We start from the raw sequence: 15,036 nt of genomic DNA on the forward strand, positions 1-15,036 counted from the left end.
GAGAAATTTAACATGTTATGAAGGATAAATTTAATAATTTTCCAAAAGAAGATTTAAACAACTACCTCACAATTTCCCAACAAACAGTTTTACATAAAATATGGCAAATAACAATCTACAAGGCAAACATGCATGCCAACTAAATACAAACTAAACTCACAAATGTCTAATTTTTTCTTACCCACTGCCATCTTTATTGATAAAAGATTGATGCTAGTCTACCACACAGTACTCCTTGGGGTGTTCTCAGTTGTAAGTCAGCTGTGGATCGCAATCCATAGCATCGAGAAGCCTACAAGGTCAATCCTTCACACTTTTGATGGGGATACATTTCAACCCAGGCAGCCAAGGAGGCCGACTGATCTGGCAACCCAAGCAAGTCGCTGAAAAGAATTGAGCAGAAAGAGTCGCATAGTGCCATCCAATAGAATATTGTTTTCGCTGGTTTAACGCTAGAATGGTACCAATCATAACTAAATTCTTCAGATGCCTATCAAACACACATACGAGAAACAAAACCTTCACACAGACTAAGAATGCCTACCTTTAGCAGTGTTTGGCCAAAAAGATTTACCATTATTTTTTTGCCCGTCTTGAAATTTCTTCACCTTGGCTGATCTTTTCTTATGCTCCTTCGGAACCGAAGTAAAATTTTAAGTCGAAACCACAAAATCAAAACATAAACTGTCCTACCAAAAGTTTATTTAAGAGCTTATTCGCACGATAAATTTTGATAGATTCAAAAATAAATGGACAAAACAAATCAATGGCCTAAAACTGCAAGAGACAGGAGCTCCAATGAGTTGGATCATATTTACACCACTGCAACTAAGAACCGGAGGATTAGTTGTTGAAGAAAATAACTACAACGAAGTTGATGAGAAAGAGCTCCAAAAGAATCTTTAAAATTGTTGATGGCTATTTACTCGGTGTACGCTAATGTATCAGGCTCCGACCGAAGTTTAGACGATCGAATTCATTCTGCAAATCAGACGCATGGGCAGAGAGGAATAATTTCCAGAAGCTCGTCAAACAAAAGAATGCAGGCACAACAGCTCTTTTACTCGTTTCTTCAACTCATTTTAGACCTGCCACTGACACCTCAACTCTGCCCCCACAAACAGCTCTTCACCCACCCCCTCCATTCTTCCCTTTCCTCTATCATAAACCCAGTGACCAGTGCCTCCCTCCATTCTTCCCTTTCCTCTTATCATAAACCCCAGTGACCAGTGCCTCTTTTAAGTATATCTGCAAAATGCATACATCCATGCATGAAAACTCAACAAGAACCTCAGTGACAGAGAGTTTCTCCATACGTCACCCAATGTACAAAACAATCTGAAAATTCCTCATGAACCTCACTACCATAGCTATCATCATAGCACAACTCAGTTCCAGTCTGGTCCCTACCCTGCACAGAGAACAAAGTTTCCATTAGAAATCAAAGGTAAAGTAACCATTTTCTAGAATTTATATGCCATTTATTATAAGAGTTGACAAATTAGAGAGGTATTGTTAATAGATGGCAACGTATTTAGCACAGATGATTCTTTGAATCATTTGCAACATTAGGATGATACTGATCATTGAGTCGAGTAGAAAACCTAATTTATTCAACCTGCATAACACAACCGTTGAAAGAATGTCTTTTCTATTTCAAATCTCATCTCTGCATCTTTAGAAGATATATGTCTCGAAAAAGTTTTTCCATAGGTCTACGAGATAGCCAGATGAATCTTAATTCTAAAAGAAGTTTTGACATCAATTTGTTCACTGAACAAATTCCCGCCACCACCCTGGGAAAAAAGAATAGAAGGGGTAGAGAAGGAAAAATGAATTTGTTATGAAGCCAGCTGTGGCAGTAGTTCACAGTAAATCCGCATGTAGCATAAGCAGTTTCACAAGCCCATGACTGGCAACACAATCCTTGTATCTAGTGGATCAATTTTTAAAGTAGGGTACGTGCAGATAAAGCAATTGCATTATTATCTAATTGAGGTGTTTTGATTATAGTAACCAAGTTACACATTTGAAATCCTATAAACTTTTTTGCATTCACGTCTTGAAATAATTTTTTAGTTCATTGAGCAAGCTAATTGCAAAGAGAGCAACGAATACCAACCTTCATGCTAGATCCGCACTCACTGATTGCTGGGGTTGCTTCCCCTGCCAAATCACTGACAACATTATCTGATGAAAGTCCAGCAATTGGAGATGTAAGCAGTGACCTACAACCATGGAAATTCAGTGAGTCTCCCAACAAAGAGAACAAAAGAAGAAAAGAATGAACTTCTCACAATAGAAGGCAATCCAAGTTTTGTTGGAGACTGATGTGTCATTTGCGTTGACAAAATAATTCAATCTCGAGCCTTCAGCTTTTTCAAGACCCATAAAACTCTCAATTGGCAAATGAAGAAAAACCATTCAATCAAATTTGATTTTTTTTTTGGGCAATCTTACCATGACAATCAAATATGAGAAAGATTATAACAAATAACAATAGGAGTAAATGATGCATGTCAACTTCTTCGTGTTGATCAGTAGAATTAGTGAAGTTGCTGGAAAAGCATCAGAAGTAGTGGACTTCAGAAAGTCATTCAATATGAGGTTGGAGAAGACAATAGAATGGGGATTTAATAAGATATGCTGTGGTAATGAATGATGTATTTACCCTCCAGTATTGATTGTATTAAGGCAAACTAGTTAAAAGCGTGAAAGAAGGCCAAAAAGGGAGGATGGTCCAGCAATCAATCCTTAGGTGGAAGATTCATGATTGGAAGTAGACAGCAGAAAATTTCTACGACCATAATAAAAGAGGTAAGCTCTTCAGCGGAATGGGATAGAGTAACAAACTTATTGAGTTCTTTATAGCTACACATTCAAAGAGAAACGACTAATAAATTCTAGGAGGTACAAACTGAATACATGATATATAGACAGGAAGCTCGGCAAGTGATAAACTGAGGAAGAGAAAATGTCTATGCAAGTTAGTCTCCTTGTTCTCGTTCATTGTTGGTTACGTGAGGATTGATTCCTGTGATGTATAAGCAATATCTTCCTACCACAGGTATGAAAAACATAGAACAATGAAGATTTTCTGATGTCTCAAGAAGTCTATCAACTTTTCAGCACATGCGAACTGACTCTTCCCTCAAGAAGAGAAGGATAGATGAATGTAGTAGTCAGTCTTGTTTGAGGAAAAGAAAAGATGAGAAACCACAAGTTTCAATGCAGAACTATCATTCTAGAATTCTTAGGAGCTTCAAATTTGGAACTGTGCTATTAGGTGACCTATGCCATAAATTTATGTGCCAACTTTTATACAACTCAATTGTTCTACAAATACAAGAGTTAACTTACACATCTTGCCTCTTTGCAATAACTATGGGACAATATAGACTGTTCTCCACTGAAGTAATAACTTATTGCCTTGTAAGCAAAATCAAATTTTCATGGAAAAAAAAAAAAGAACAGTAACTATTGTTAATCTATTCTTCAACAGCTTCAGCTAAGCCCGGCAAGGATTAATCAAAGAAAACTAACTACCATGATGGTGTAATATCACTTTATCTTTTCTTGATCCTTACTCCAGAATAAACAACATAAGCTTGAACAAAAGAGAGGTTCCAAGAAATTCTGCAAACTAAAAGTTCAAAACATATTAATCACTCTAATAATTTATCTATATATTAGCAATGCATCAAAAATAGTCCTAAAATCACCTCTCCAATATCTCTTCTTCACATGAATTTCCAGAGGAAGATAGCCAATCCAAATCAACAAAATTTGAACAGTCATAAGAATCTCCATTTTCATTTTCCTGACATCTGTCTCTTGGCAAATCTTCGAAAAGTTCCCTCACAGGCATTGAGGGTGTATACCTGCAAAAGAACACCCAAAGAAGACAGATTGAATCACAACTCCATGCAAATGTGGTGGATAGAGAGGTGGCGGGAGGGGGAGAGAGAGGAGAGTGAGTTGAGGCAAATGTGGTGGATGAGACATGCCAAAATTCTTTTTGACATGTGGAGTCACTAAATCAATAGGAAAAGAAGAACATATAATAATTCTGTCTTCTGTGGGGGGCAACAAGAAAAAGAAAAATTGATCTATTACTTGTGAAAATAAGAGTACTCATAAGCTACCAATATTCTGGATAGCAGGCAATGAAATATTGAATAAAAGACCTGCCATATCTCAAAGTAAATAGAAAACAATGTCAATATTTGTAACAACACAACAACAAAGTTCAACACAGCCTTCGGCTCATGAAAGAATCCTTTTGGTCTCAAAAGATGATAAGAAAGACACAGGTTTAAAAAATTACTGAAGTTTAGCAAACAAAGGTGCACCTCAAATGTGATAACTCGTTTTCACAAGTTGGTATATTGGGTGTTGACTCAGAGAGAATATTGCTCCATCAGGCAAAGAATTAGAAATATCTTTGCTCATGTTAGAGGTGGATACAGGAGTGTGAGTTTCTCGAAGAATGTTTCCATCTGATAAAGATCTTTTAAACAGTGACCTGCAGACGCAAAAGATGAGATTATAACCTAAAGTGTCGTTGAAGCAACCAATCACAAAAATGTACCCAAGGGAAGCTTGTGCGCAGAAAAAAGGCATCACATTCTTGGGCATTAAGCATTTATAATCCATACAGCCAAGAGACAGTTGGAATTCAATGCAACAATTTTCTTATCTTTCATAGAATAAGTTGCAGTTCAAAAGTCCACAATAATCACAGCAGAATATGTCCCAATATGGTCATACCTTCCATTTTTATCAATATTTGATTGCCCATTCCTACTTTCCCTGTAAAGCTGGTCAGAATTCAGCTCCCAGACTTCAGGTTTGCCTGGTTGAGGCTGAAAATGCCCTAAGAATCTGCAAAATACCATATTCTGAAATGAATGGGACTAGAGGTCGAAATAGAAAAGACATCACAATGTGGTATTTCAGATAACTCTTTAACCTGCCTCCAACGATCATCATCTCCTCCCACTTGGATTTAACTCCAAGAAAGTGCATATGATATAACTGACTATTAAGAGGGGAAGACAAAAATGGAAAGAATCTAACATGTAAATGAAATGGACTTACACATTAATGGCATTTTGTTTTTCTGCGTCCATGTAAGCATTGCTGTAATACCGTTGTAGAGTCCTGAAAAACTCTTGGGACTGGGTGGCTGCCTTCCATTGACCTCTTCGCTGAGAGAAAATCTACGTAAAACCAAGCATTTCAATGTACAGCTCATAAAAAAACTAATTACTCCTGAAATCATTACTCAAAATCAGAAGACGAGATTGAAATGTGGACTTCTTCCTCCTAAATGTAACAAATACGCCAAAAAAAAAAAACACTAAGGATACTGTGCCTGTGTGTTTATTGGGCAATAGTCCAAAGGGCAGAACTATCACTGTTTCTGTCCCATATGATACAATTATCAAACTTCACATCTAAAAAGAGAAAGGGTTTGAAAGCTCTTGTGACACAGTCCATAACATTCCGTCATCGTAATAACGGGTTGCTATTGCTGGTTGTTTCTTCTTGAGTAGCAGGTAAATGTGAAACAGCAAAAGTCTCAAGTCACCCTAGTAATAAGTGATCTCCAGTAGAACCACACATCATCCTACCTTATTGTGAGCAGCTGAGCCACCATATTGATGAGCAAGTGTATCACCCATTCTTTCATAGAAGCCCATCAATTCATCAGCCAAGGGATCATCAAGGTCTATTTTTGTGGAATTTATTATTCCCAGAGCTCGCAGTTGATGTCCCAAAGCAGCCAATCCGTATGCATATTGTGCCACATTAGTACGATCCAAACAATCTATGCAGTTTGTCCTGAGCACTCCCTTTTGAAGAATTGGCGGCTTACCAAAACCACCACCATTAGCCACATTGTTCCCGGTACATAATCTTCTGTCAAATCTATCTAAGTTCTCACTAGCATCGTCATGGTGGTTGTCATTTGACTCGTTTTCAATTTCACACTGTACTGGCTGCTGCGTGTCACTATCAACAGAACTCCTGCATCATGAGAGTTGTCAGCCGTTTAGTACATGATCGTTATGGGCAGAAAAATTAAATAAGTTACCTCGTAATTTAACCAGAAAACAAACCATGTTTAGTACTAGTTATTAATTGTCTATGAACTCCCAAGTAATGGCAATATCTAAAAGACATATTCTCCCCGGACCAGATGATAACCTCAACTCTTCTAACACACATTCTGACACGGATGAGAATAGATGGCTGGAATATCTATATACTTTAGGATTTGAAGCAATTATAGACATTAGAAGTATTATCCTAATCTCTATAACATCCATAAGGGAATCCTTCTTGGACCAAGGGTTATGAATTACTATCCCGGATCAGATACATAAAAAGGTTCAAAACCAATTTAAGTTGGCTATCCAAGGGTTGAATGTTGGACCAAGATGAAAATGATGAGACAAAACATAGGCACTATGATACTCTAAAAGAGCAGATAAAAACTTCATCTTCATCAGCTAATCATTACCTTAATAGTACTTTCTCCTTCCCCTTTTATTCGTTTTTCACTGTTTCTTTTTCGAGGGGTGTAGGTGTTATAGAAGGTTAGAGACAGCATACTTCATGAGAATAACGAAGCTCCAATGGAGGGGGAAAAAATGGAAGAAGTCAACAGCACAACCCAATTTTACATCTCCCATCAGGTCCTACAACAGATCTCCAGACTACATGAAACTTCCCCTAAGTATTTCAAAGTTTGTCCTGATATTTGTTCAAGAGAATATGTGCCATTCAATCTGACCATTAACGCTGTTCAGACATACTGACAATGGTATTTTTTTAAAATTCCTAACATTCCATTTGAAGTCAATATTTACTTCCAAAGACCTGAGTCTAGACTTTTGGATTTCAACATTGAGAAACATGGATTAATTATCACCTACAATATGATTTGACATGGTCAGAATGTCAAACGACAACAGCTGGGATACGTAGAATAAAGATTACTGAAACAAAATCTCCTGATTTGACGACAAGTAATTGTATTTGCTAAAACTCTTCGTATGTTAATTGGCATTCTAACTTCTACATAAGATACAATACTTGGAATGGGAACTAACAGAGTGTCTTAAGTACTTGCCATTACAAGAACTTATTGTGCTTCAAGAGATATAACGTCAATCTGTAAAACTGAGAAAATATAAGACAAACATATTATCTTCTAGTCAGATTAAGACTTTCTGCAAATTTCCTACAATGAAGTCCAATGAGCTATGACACCAGGAAGAGAAAAGTAGGCCTTATAGCTGAGTTTACTGATAAGACAAAACCGAACACCTAAACATAAAAAGAGGTTGGAAAACAATGGAAACCAACAAAGACACCAGCAAACCTGGAAGATGGAGGCGACTCTCCAAATGAAAGATGGCCAACATAAATCTTAAAAGATAGGATTATGGACAACTACAAAGTAAGCTAACTATGGTATTCCAAACAAAAGTAAGAGCAGGGTAGAGAGCTAACTCACTCAAAATAAGGCCATTTCAAGCATCCCTCAGTTGCTAAGGCTGGTGTTACTTGGCAGTAGAAGAAGCCTGTCAGTGTCAATGCATATGTAGCCACTTTTCCCAGAAGGAGCAAAACATTTGTAGCTTTGCTGGTGTAGGAAGGGAAAATGAGATTCCACACAAATTTAGGTAAAAACGAGACAACTATAAATGACATAAGCAGAAAGTAAAGTACCTTCGAGAATGCTTGTGCAAATCCCAGTGAAGGAACTTGAGATGATTCTCCTCTGACAAATCTTTATTGATATATTCAATGGCATTGGCAAACTCTGCACGAAGAATCGATTCTCGAGGCTTCTTCTCACTCGTCTGTTGATTATCAAATCTAGTACACATCAGTTTTTTGCTTGTTCTCAAATCAGTAAGCTCTTCACAGTCAAGGAGTTACTTTAGGCAACCTATCTAAAATTATTCTTTCCTTATTTTGCTGATCTTTTGTATTTCAGTTATACAAGAGTCTTCTTGCAAATAACCTCTTTTACATAAGAAAATTAAACATTCATAAAGTTCGTTGAAATCCAAATATATGTAGACCTCTCACCTTAATCAAATTCAAGATGATTATGGGATGCCCATATCTACCGACCAGATTTTCAAAATGAAGTCTTGTAGCCTCGTACCTTTGGTCCTTTTTTGACACTGCAATGACATGAAAACAAATTTCAGTTGGAAAGAATCCTAAGAATGACGGTAAATGAAATCCTAATAATGCATGTCTGACAGGGAACAAAAAGAAGGGGGAACAGATACTCTAATTCATAAACATACATATGATATCAGGCTTAAGGTTCAATCTTGAAGTTTCCTGTGACCAGAAAAGTGGGATTGATCCACGATTTTGAACCACAGAACTAATTTGAATAGGGATCCCCTCTGGAACATTCTCAAATACGATCTGCTCAGTCTCAACATCATTTGCAACCCTGCCCCTTTCATTCACACCACGTTTCAGATATCTGTATCAAGGGAAAGTAGGAAAAAGCATTACACACTGCCAATTCAACCTTCTGACAAAAAAAAAAAACCATATTGCTATCTTCAGAAAGAGAAAAGCTGTACTAATGGAAAAGAAAACCATGTCTATACTATGCGTGATATTTGACCATTAAAAAAAAGGGTAAACAAGGACTCCCAAAAACCTATATTTATGCCAAATGAGGGTGCACAGCAGTAGTTATAGTTGGCTGATGTCCTTAATACTTTTGGCTATACATATAGTAAATGTTTTTATTCCAAGTCAACCTGAACTAATAAATAGTAAACAAGTTATAATAGTGGTACAAGTATTTGGTCACAGAAAGTACACGAGTCAGACAGCATTAATCCTTTGTATTTTTTTCTAATTAGAGTACATGTAACACGACAACCCCCAGCTCAGGAGCCACGCCTTTCTTTTTCCATAAAATATCAATACATGAATTGTTTCATTATTTGTTATTTCCTAAGTTTTATCATTGCATTCACTTACAAAAAGAAACGACAACAGTACCAATGCAGCACTTGCATTATGGTGTACTCATTTTTGTTGCCTCGATCATTGAATTCTTACAACGTTCATTTAATCAAGCAGCATTCTTCTTTCAATTAACTTTAGCAGATGCAGAGAACTTTCTATCTAAGAATGGCTCTAGCACAATAAGCAGAATAAGACAACATGATCAAATGAAGAACAAATGGAAGCGTCATAGGACTGATGACCTAACTACTTAGGGTTCTTTCTCATATATAGTTATCCTGCACCCTCTGACCACACTCAATCTATCTATATATGTAAAATTTGACAGCCCACTAAGAAAGCCCCTCTTGGAGAGATACAATTACAAGAAAGCAATTTGATGCAAAATGTTACAATATTCTTGGAATTATTTCATCTTCAGCAAATATTATATCTGCAAATACATAAATGTCTGAACAAGCAAGCAAACTGTGATTGCACTTAAGAGTGTGCTTTTTTATGACATTCATCTTACTAACAAGGCCAAATCAGTAGGGCCTTCTGCTCCATGTTTTCCAGGACCGCATTAGAGAAGCGAGTCACCAAAGCCTCTCATCAACATATTCACAACCAACACTAGAGAGCCTTATAGAGTATGGTGTTCTTTAAAAAAAAAAAAAATTTAAAACTACAATAACTTATAGCCAACTATTTGACCTGACTACTGAAACCTAGAAGCTTGTATAGGGGCTTCCCATCTTCCTCTATAGAAGACACTACACCGCCCTTATCAATAGGATCAAAATGCACTCATGCAATATTAGACAGTGATATTTGCTGAATAAGCACTATAAACCATTAAAATGGCACTCCTAGGTTGGAGGAATAACTTAATAGGGGTTAAATTGTGTGCTAACAGAAGCGTAGCACAAGGTTGCATTATAAATGTGCGCCTTCCTCGTGTTTACTTAAGATGAGCCATTTTGCTTTCTAAGTTCAAAAGCCAGTTCACTGTGTTATCCTTTGCTCCATTTGTCTCCTTTTAGCTCATCTTAAGCCCAAACATGAAAAAAGTCTATGCAAAATTGCCCAGTTATTACTTTGTGATACCAGCATTTACTTTTCAAACTTGTTGGATAAGTTTGTAAATCTTAAACTTTACCCAATAGAAAATTACCTTCTTTACAGCACTAGAGCAAATCAAAAGCATAGATAATTGTGTCATTTGAGTGTAGGATAGTTATACAAAAAAGTAATTTTCAAACAAATAAATAGCGTGTGCATTGTTCCAATCTATATCAAACCTTGTCCCAGCATAATGACGAGAACGTCTTGCAATAAGTGTCAGCCTAAATTGGCGCCCAGATATGGACAGCGTAGCCTGGATCCACAAAGTAAAAAGTTGTAACAACGCAACGCAGAAAGTATGCACAAAAAAGGAAAAAAATTCAAAATCAGAATCAATAATGTTCAGCAGCTCATATACGAAACTAACAATTAAATGCAATACAAAATACTGAATTCAGGATCAGCTAAAACAATCGTACAACAAGTGCTAACGGCATATCCCTGTTATTCTACCTTCAGTTGCCAAATACACCTTTTGCTAAATCCAAGGAAAGGGTTTAAATGGAGTAAGGAAACAGTTTGATTAAGGTTTCTAAAAATATTGACAAGGATAGGCCTTAAACAGAACCAATATAACTGACAAGAAATACCAAAAATAACATCTAAGCCCCTGATTAAAGTGCAGAAGTATTTTTTAAAAAATATTCAGTTCATAAATTTTTTCCTTTATTTGGTAATTTTTTTCTTTATTTGGAGAAAAACTAGTGCACTAGGTCAACCCTGTTCTGGCACTAACTAAGCTCACCTGCTGGAAGAACCCATAGACTAGTGCAACTGTCCAGAGAGTATTCTGAAGGATGTTCCTTATTCCGCGAGTCAAAAACTCATTCCACACAAACATAGTCTCATACAGGACATTCCCTGTCTCGGCATCACAGATATTCTTTTGTACACTCCTCATAACATGATATGAATAACTGAAGAAGAAATCCTTTGTAAGATCAACCGTGCAGAGAAGCCTCTTGTATCTAGAAAAGTCAAGGGGGGAAAAAGGAAAATCAACTATATAATTAGAAGAAATTCCCAAAACAAAAAAAAAATACAAGCAGTAAAAAGACTACAGATAAGAACCAATAATATAGTGGATTTCATACCCCTCCTCCAATAACTTATGTTTGAAAACTTGACAGGGGACATTGCAGGAAAATGAGAATATCAAAATGTGGATAACTGCCACACATCCACAAGTGTAGTTCGAGAAACATAAGCACGGATGCATGTGATTCAATTATATTTTTTTAATGCTGGGAAAGAAACCACCCCATGCCTTAGATAGCAACTTGATTAAATTCTGCATCACCACGACTACACCCGCAACAGAGGCCACCAAGGTTATTTAGATCTCTGGAGGGTAGTAGTCATCACTTAGATTACTTGCAGACATGCATTGGAGGTAATGTAGAAAATTTTATTATTTTAGAGCTTCACAGTTCAAAACAGTGGGCTAACCAAGATGACAGTTTGCGGAAGAACATGTCTAGTACCTAAATCCAGATGTTGAACTTATTATGTAGTCTTACATCTATGACAATGACACATCTGCTACTGAGTAATGCTCCCCTTCCTGTATTAATAAAAGCTCTCCAGGTGTACTGTTAAAAACGTTTTTGCATGTAGTTAATGAATAACCTGTTTTCATTTCGATAGTCAATCATCATACTGGCTCGAACTGCAGAGTTCGGAAGCGGGATTATCTCACTCTTCGAGATTGCGTATACATTGTGACCAGATATTGCACCAATTTGCCTCCTTTTGGTTATAACCAACATGTAATAGGGCCCCAAGAATTTAATAAAACCTGAGATAGGGAACCAAGGTGAATGCAAAATAATGACGATCAAGCTTCCAACGGTGGAATAACAGACTTAAAAAATTTACACATACCAACAATTCCATAACAAGTGGTGACAAATCTAAGCCCTCCTGTAGACATATTTCCCTCATGTATCCTCCTCAAAAGGTCAGAACATTCCCTTTCAGTGTACGTTGTAGAATCTTCAAGTATATTTAGCTCATAAGCTTCCAACCTGTTAATTTTTAATACTCTCCAGCATGTTCGGCTCTTGTCCCTACCTATCATATAATAATTCTGCAACAAAAAATTTGACAATGGTTTAGCTAAGATTCAAGAGAAAAAAAAAATTTAAGCAAAAGCTTATTCATAAGTTAAAATTCACAAATGCGCATCTACATTGATCAGATATACAACATGTGCCACTGAAAACGTCAAACAATAATGGCTATAGTTTTGTCATCTTTAGCACAATGCCATTAATGAGAGTAAAACAATGAGAGTAAAACAAGGGTTTTCGACTCATGCTGAAATATAAGATCTTTATGCCCAAAAGAAGCACTTAAAACAAGACAAGTATGTAGATCTCTAACACGTGGAAAGATTAATTGCGATATTAAATGCAGAATATGGAAATTGTTAGTTAATGCAATCCATTTGCCACGTAACAACCTGAAAACTCAATCTTATCTAGAACTATCCGAACACATAATATGAATTTGACTTTTAGTTACAAATAAATCCCCCATACTGCAGAATTCTACTGAAGCTTATATGTACCATTCACTTGGAAATTCTTATATACACTGCATCTGACACTGTCCAAACTGATAAAAGAAAGTTCTTTCAGAACAAGTTGGAACAGCCAATCATGGAAAGCTAAAACGAAAGGCAAAGAATATCAAGCGATCAACACATGGAACAGATAGAATAAGCTAAACAAGAATTATTCGACTTGCACTGTACATAAACTAGAACAGAATGTGATCTCTCAATAAATCAAGCAATCAACAGAAGCTCAAAGATCTAACTTTGGACAACCTATACGCAGTGCCATCTAGAAACAAACTTAAAAAACCGGAGAGAGCAAAAAGAAGATTAAGTATAGAGAAGAGAAGGAATGATATACCGATCGAGTTTCGTAAAGGCGGAATTTCTGCATAAAGCCCTCAGGCAGAGGGTTAGGGCGACCAGGATAGCACTCTCCTGCTGTCCCCTGATCATTTTCTGTCTGGTGCTGATCATTTTCAGCATAAGTATGATCATTTTCGGAGTAAGAAGTAAGCTGCTGCGGCGGCGGCTGCTCATTCTCCAGCTCTTCCGCCATTGGATAAATATTCCGTTAACAAAGATCCAAAACACAGTAAAATTAAATCCCGAGCCTCTGGCTCGGGAATCAATCACTCCCGCATTCAAAGCTCCAAAGTATGTTTTAAGTCAACAAAATCTCACCTCTCTTCCCCTTTACCCCTAAATCCTCTCATCACCCACACCGCCTTTATCACACACGCCATTCTCTCCTCTAAATTTGATCTAACACCATTTGACTTCAAAACAATAGCATTTCAAAACCCTGAAAACAATCAGAAAAATCTAGCAACTGGATATAATAAGAAATTAACAGCTCCTGATCTCTGGATCAAATAAGCGTCTATTAAAATGAAATTGATAAAAAGAAAATGACTTGAACAAATTTGATTAGTGAAATTGAGGAATAGTTTGAGAGAAGATCGAAGAAGCAAAAATTTCAGGAGGTTCTAGAATAGCTGGAAATGTAAGAGAGAGAAAGAGAAATAGGGAGAGAGAGATAGCTGGATGTGTTTGTATATTTCATTATTATTTCTGCTGTATGTATATATTTTGTTTGTTGATGATGATAATTGATAATAATGATGACGACGACGACGATGTATTGTTCCTTACTGCTTCTCACATATATTTTTATTTTCTTTTCTCTTTTTTTTTTCAGTTGAGAGAGAGAAAGGGCTCCAGCCTCCAGAGATTTGCAAAAGGCCAAAAGGAGATGAAACGAAAACCACATCTTACTATGGAACTTGTCGAACCATACGTTATATTCGTACACCCCCAATCAAAATCATATTAAATGAAGGGAGGAAAAAGTTGTGACTGTGTATTTTCATTCCGTTGAATTAATTGTACGTTGATTTAGGGCTTGCAAATCATGTTAAAAAAATTCTTTTTATTACGCCGATAATCATTAGATAAGAATTTAAAGAGGATATGTTGATTTAGGGCCTGCAAATCATATTTAAAAAAATTCCTTTTATCATGTCGAGGATCATTAAATATGAATCCAAAAATGATACATTGATTTAGGGCTTACAAATCATACTAAAAGAAACCCTTTTTATTACGTCGAGAATCATTAGATAGGAACCCAAAGACGAAAAGAGAGACAAAAGATATCCCATTAATGTATAAACGAAGAGTTTTTGAGTAAGTATTACACAATCTCCAAGATAATTTTTCGGAAAAGAACCTCCTAAGAATATTTTGATGACGAGAGCACTGATAAATTTTACTCAGTTGTAAAATTTCTGTAAAAGAATGCATAGTGTAAGGATATGTTAAATAATATATTAAAAGAATATTCTAAAAATTTTCTATGAAACTTCACAATTCAAATGGAAATTAGCTTGATTTCATTATGTAAGGCACGACTGAGACCTGAGGACTATTACTCACGAATCAATAATGAGTTTTGAAGGTTGTCGTTATTATAGAAACATTACCACATAGACAGTGCTGCATTAGATCATAAATTAATTAGGTTGAATTTTTATATTTGTTGAAGAAGCGACGAGTAGGATATACTACTAGACAAGGAATAATAAATTTGAAAAATTCTGGGTATTATAAGAAAAAAAAAGAAAAAGAAAACACCGGCAGCTAAAGAATTTTAGACGAACCATTAATTAGTTGCAAGCTTTATACCTACTCAATAATGAAATTTAGAGGAATAAACGATGAAATCATTGGCACAATAAGTTGATTGTTTATATTATTGTTGGTTCTTTTTATTTTATGGCATTGCAAAAATTGGCAAATTGAACTTATTATTTTTAGCTAGTTGACTAACGCTAAAGAATGTT

The 15,036-nt window shown here is 36.1% G+C and overlaps 1 pseudogene; it reads right to left on the reverse strand.

Moving 5' to 3' along the window:
- Positions 1-672: 672 nt before the first annotated feature.
- Positions 673-13,940, reverse strand: LOC113691557 (phosphoinositide phosphatase SAC3-like; annotated as a pseudogene).
- Between the last annotated feature and the right edge of the window lie 1,096 nt (positions 13,941-15,036).

This window comes from Coffea arabica, chromosome 6c (assembly GCF_036785885.1).
Source record: "Coffea arabica cultivar ET-39 chromosome 6c, Coffea Arabica ET-39 HiFi, whole genome shotgun sequence".
Taxonomy (NCBI): Eukaryota; Viridiplantae; Streptophyta; class Magnoliopsida; order Gentianales; family Rubiaceae; genus Coffea; species Coffea arabica.